Below are 5,929 nucleotides of genomic sequence, written 5' to 3'. Positions count from 1 at the left end.
AGTTGTGGTCTGTCCCTGTTTGTCTGGTAGTTACATTAACAGTTGTGGTCTGTCCCTGTCTGTCTGTAGTTATATTAACAGTTGTGGTCTGTCCCTGTATGTCTGTAGTTACATTAACAGTTGTGGTCTGTCCCCTGTTTGTCTGTAGTTATATTAACAGTTGTGGTCTGTCCCTGTTTGTCTGTAGTTATATTAACAGGTGTGGTCTGTCCCTGTTTGTCTGTAGTTATATTAACAGTTGTGGTCTGTCCCTGTTTGTCTGTAGTTATATAACAGTTGTGGTCCCTGTCACCTGTTCTGTCTGTAGTTATATTAACAGCTTGTGGTCTGTCCCTGTTTGTCTGTAGTTACATTTAACAGTTGTGGTCTGTCCCTGTTGTCTGTAGTTATATTAACAGTTGTGGTCTGTCCCTGTTTGTCTGTAGTTATATTAACAGTTGTGTCTGTCCCTGTTTGGTCTGTAGTTATATTAACAGCTGTGGCTCTGTCCCTGTAGTTATATTAACAGTTGTGGTCTGTCCCTGTTTGTCTGTAGTTATATTAACAGTTGTGGTCTGTCCCTGTTTGTCTGTAGTTATATTAACAGTTGTGGTCTGTCCCTGTTTGTCTGTAGTTAATTTAACAGTTGTGGTCTGTCCCTGTTTGTCTGTAGTTATATTAACAGTTGTGGTCTGTCCCTGTTTGTCTGTAGTTATATTAACAGTTGTGGTCTGTCCCTGTTTGTCTGTAGTTACATTAACAGTTGTGGTCTGTCCCTGTTTGTCTGTAGTTATAATAAAAGTTGTGGTCTGTCCCTGTTTGTCTGTAGTTATATTAACAGTTGTGGTTCTGCTTACAGTGTGACTGTCTGTTAGTTATATTAACAGTGTGGTCTGTCCCTGTTTGTCTGTAGTTATATTAACAGTTGTGCTCTGTCCCTGTCTGTCTGTAGTTATATTAACAGTTGTGGTCTGTCCCTGTTTGTCTGTAGTTATATTAACAGTTGTGGTCTGTCCCTGATTGTCTGTAGTTATAGTAACTGTTGTGGTCTGTCCCTTGTTTGTCTGTAGTTATATTAACAGTTGTGGTCTGTCCCTGTTTGTCTGTAGTTTATATTAACAGTTGTGGTCTGTCCCTGTTTGTCTGTAGTTATATTAACAGTTGTGGTCTGTCCCTGTTTGTCTGTAGTTATATTAACAGGTGTGTCTGTCCCTGTTTGTCTGTAGTTACTATTAACAGTTGTGGTCTGTCCCTGTTTGTCTGTAGTTATATTAACAGTTGTGGTCTGTCCCTGTTTGTCTGTAGTTATATTAACAGTTGTGGTCTGTCCCTGTTTGTCTGTAGTTATATTAACAGTTGTGGTCTGTCCCTGTTTGTCTGTAGTTATATTAACAGTTGTGGTCTGTCCCTGTTTGTCTGTAGTTATATTAACAGTTGTGGTCTGTCCCTGTGTGTCTGTAGTTATATTAACAGTTGTGGTCTGTCCCTGTTTGTCTGTAGTTATATTAACAGTTGTGGTCTGTCCCTGTTTGTCTGTAGTTATATTAACAGTTGTGGTCTGTCCCTGTTTGTCTGTAGTTATATTAACAGTTGTGGTCTGTCCCTGTTTGTCTGTAGTTATATTAACAGTTGTGGTCTGTCCCTGTTTGTCTGTAGTTATATTAACAGTTGTGGTCTGTCCCTGTCTGTCTGTAGTTATATTAACAGGTGTGGTCTGTCCCTGTTTGTCTGTAGTTATATTAACAGTTGTGGTCTGTCCCTGTCTGTCTGTAGTTATATTAACAGTTGTGGTCTGTCCCTGTTTGTCTGTAGTTATATTAACAGTTGTGGTCTGTCCCTGTTTGTCTGTAGTTATATTAACAGTTGTGGTCTGTCCCTGTTTGTCTGTAGTTACATTAACAGTTGTGGTCTGTCCCTGTTTGTCTGTAGTTATATTAACAGTTGTGGTCTGTCCCTGTTTGTCTGTAGTTATATTAACAGTTGTGGTCTGTCCCTGTTTGTCTGTAGTTATATTAACAGGTGTGGTCTGTCCCTGTTTGTCTGTAGTTATATTAACAGTTGTGGTCTGTCCCTGTTTGTCTGTAGTTATATTAACAGTTGTGGTCTGTCCCTGTTTGTCTGTAGTTATATTAACAGTTGTGGTCTGTCCCTGTCTGTCTGTAGTTATATTAACAGTTGTGGTCTGTCCCTGTTTGTCTGTAGTTATATTAACAGTTGTGGTCTGTCCCTGTTTGTCTGTAGTTATATTAACAGTTGTGGTCTGTCCCTGTCTGTCTGTAGTTATATTAACAGTTGTGGTCTGTCCCTGTTTGTCTGTAGTTATATTAACAGTTGTGGTCTGTCCCTGTTTGTCTGTAGTTACATTAACAGTTGTGGTCTGTCCCTGTGTGTCTGTAGTTATATTAACAGGTGTGGTCTGTCCCTGTTTGTCTGTAGTTATATTAACAGTTGTGGTCTGTCCCTGTCTGTCTGTAGTTATATTAACAGCTGTGGTCTGTCCCTGTTTGTCTGTAGTTACATTAACAGGTGTGGTCTGTCCCTGTTTGTCTGTAGTTATATTAACAGTTGTGGTCTGTCCCTGTCTGTCTGTAGTTATATTAACAGCTGTGGTCTGTCCCTGTTTGTCTGTAGTTACATTAACAGTTGTGGTCTGTCCCTGTTTGTCTGTAGTTATATTAACAGGTGTGGTCTGTCCCTGTTTGTCTGTAGTTATATTAACAGTTGTGGTCTGTCCCTGTCTGTCTGTAGTTATATTAACAGCTGTGGTCTGTCCCTGTTTGTCTGTAGTTACATTAACAGTTGTGGTCTGTCCCTGTTTGTCTGTAGTTATATTAACAGTTGTGGTCTGTCCCTGTTTGTCTGTAGTTATATTAACAGTTGTGGTCTGTCCCTGTTTGTCTGTAGTTATATTAACAGCTGTGCTCTGTCCCTGTTTGTCTGTAGTTATATTAACAGTTGTGGTCTGTCCCTGTTTGTCTGTAGTTATATTAACAGGTGTGGTCTGTCCCTGTTTGTCTGTAGTTATATTAACAGTTGTGGTCTGTCCCTGTTTGTCTGTAGTTATATTAACAGTTGTGGTCTGTCCCTGTGTGTCTGTAGTTATATTAACAGCTGTGGTCTGTCCCTGTTTGTCTGTAGTTATATTAACAGTTGTGGTCTGTCCCTGTTTGTCTGTAGTTACATTAACAGCTGTGGTCTGTCCCTGTTTGTCTGTAGTTATATTAACAGTTGTGGTCTGTCCCTGTTTGTCTGTAGTTATATTAACAGTTGTGGTCTGTCCCTGTTTGTCTGTAGTTATATTAACAGTTGTGGTCTGTCCCTGTTTGTCTGTAGTTATATTAACAGTTGTGGTCTGTCCCTGTTTGTCTGTAGTTATATTAACAGTTGTGGTCTGTCCCTGTTTGTCTGTAGTTATATTAACAGTTGTGGTCTGTCCCTGTTTGTCTGTAGTTATATTAACAGTTGTGGTCTGTCCCTGTTTGTCTGTAGTTATATTAACAGTTGTGGTCTGTCCCTGTTTGTCTGTAGTTATATTAACAGTTGTGGTCTGTCCCTGTTTGTCTGTAGTTATATTAACAGTTGTGGTCTGTCCCTGTTTGTCTGTAGTTATATTAACAGTTGTGGTCTGTCCCTGTTTGTCTGTAGTTATATTAACAGTTGTGGTCTGTCCCTGTTTGTCTGTAGTTACATTAACAGTTGTGGTCTGTCCCTGTTTGTCTGTAGTTATATTAACAGTTGTGGTCTGTCCCTGTTTGTCTGTAGTTATATTAACAGTTGTGGTCTGTCCCTGTTTGTCTGTAGTTATATTAACAGTTGTGGTCTGTCCCTGTTTGTCTGTAGTTATATTAACAGTTGTGGTCTGTCCCTGTTTGTCTGTAGTTACATTAACAGTTGTGGTCTGTCCCTGTTTGTCTGTAGTTATATTAACAGTTGTGGTCTGTCCCTGTTTGTCTGTAGTTATATTAACAGTTGTGGTCTGTCCCTGTTTGTCTGTAGTTATATTAACAGTTGTGGTCTGTCCCTGTTTGTCTGTAGTTATATTAACAGTTGTGGTCTGTCCCTGTTTGTCTGTAGTTATATTAACAGGTGTGGTCTGTCCCTGTTTGTCTGTAGTTATATTAACAGTTGTGGTCTGTCCCTGTTTGTCTGTAGTTATATTAACAGTTGTGGTCTGTCCCTGTTTGTCTGTAGTTATATTAACAGTTGTGGTCTGTCCCTGTTTGTCTGTAGTTATATTAACAGTTGTGGTCTGTCCCTGTTTGTCTGTAGTTATATTAACAGTTGTGGTCTGTCCCTGTTTGTCTGTAGTTAATTTAACAGTTGTGGTCTGTCCCTGTTTGTCTGTAGTTATATTAACAGTTGTGGTCTGTCCCTGTTTGTCTGTAGTTATATTAACAGTTGTGGTCTGTCCCTGTTTGTCTGTAGTTATATTAACAGTTGTGGTCTGTCCCTGTTTGTTCTGTAGTTATATTAACAGTTGTGGTCTGTCCCTGTTTGTCTGTAGTTATATTAACAGTTGTGGTCTGTCCCTGTTGTCTGTAGTTATATTAACAGTTGTGGTCTGTCCCTGTTTGTCTGTAGTTATATTAACAGTTGTGGTCTGTCCCTGTTTGTCTGTAGTTATATTAACAGTTGTGGTCTGTCCCTGTGTGTCTGTAGTTATATTAACAGTTGTGGTCTGTCCCTGTTTGTCTGTAGTTATATTAACAGTTGTGGTCTGTCCCTGTTTGTCTGTAGTTATATTAACAGTTGTGGTCTGTCCCTGTTTGTCTGTAGTTATATTAACAGTTGTGGTCTGTCCCTGTTTGTCTGTAGTTATATTAACAGTTGTGTCTGTCCCTGTTTGTCTGTAGTTATATTAACAGTTGTGGTCTGTCCCTGTTTGTCTGTAGTTATATTAACAGTTGTGGTCTGTCCCTGTTTGTCTGTAGTTATATTAACAGTTGTGGTCTGTCCCTGTTTGTCTGTAGTTATATTAACAGGTGTGGTCTGTCCCTGTTTGTCTGTAGTTATATTAACAGTTGTGGTCTGTCCCTGTTTGTCTGTAGTTATATTAACAGTGTGGTCTGTCCCTGTTTGTCTGTAGTTATATTAACAGTTGTGGTCTGTCCCTGTTTGTCTGTAGTTAAATTAACAGTTGTGGTCTGTCCCTGTTTGTCTGTAGTTATATTAACAGTTGTGGTCTGTCCCTGTATGTCTGTAGTTATATTAACAGTTGTGGTCTGTCCCTGTTTGTCTGTAGTTACATTAACAGTTGTGGTCTGTCCCTGTTTGTCTGTAGTTATATTAACAGTTGTGGTCTGTCCCTGTTTGTCTGTAGTTATATTAACAGTTGTGGTCTGTCCCTGTTTGTCTGTAGTTATATTAACAGTTGTGGTCTGTCCCTGTTTGTCTGTAGTTATATTAACAGTTGTGGTCTGTCCCTGTTTGTCTGTAGTTATATTAACAGTTGTGGTCTGTCCCTGTTTGTCTGTAGTTATATTAACAGTTGTGGTCTGTCCCTGTGTGTCTGTAGTTATATTAACAGTTGTGGTCTGTCCCTGTTTGTCTGTAGTTATATTAACAGTTGTGGTCTGTCCCTGTTTGTCTGTAGTTATATTAACAGTTGTGGTCTGTCCCTGTTTGTCTGTAGTTATATTAACAGTTGTGGTCTGTCCCTGTTTGTCTGTAGTTATATTAACAGTTGTGGTCTGTCCCTGTTTGTCTGTAGTTATATTAACAGTTGTGGTCTGTCCCTGTTTGTCTGTAGTTATATTAACAGTTGTGGTCTGTCCCTGTTTGTCTGTAGTTATATTAACAGTTGTGGTCTGTCCCTGTTTGTCTGTAGTTATATTAACAGTTGTGGTCTGTCCCTGTTTGTCTGTAGTTATATTAACAGTTGTGGTCTGTCCCTGTTTGTCTGTAGTTATATTAACAGTTGTGGTCTGTCCCTGTTTGTCTGTAGTTATAT

Source organism: Bombina bombina, chromosome 7, assembly GCF_027579735.1.
Source record: "Bombina bombina isolate aBomBom1 chromosome 7, aBomBom1.pri, whole genome shotgun sequence".
NCBI classification, from domain to species: Eukaryota; Metazoa; Chordata; class Amphibia; order Anura; family Bombinatoridae; genus Bombina; species Bombina bombina.
This window is presented reverse-complemented; position numbering follows the sequence as displayed.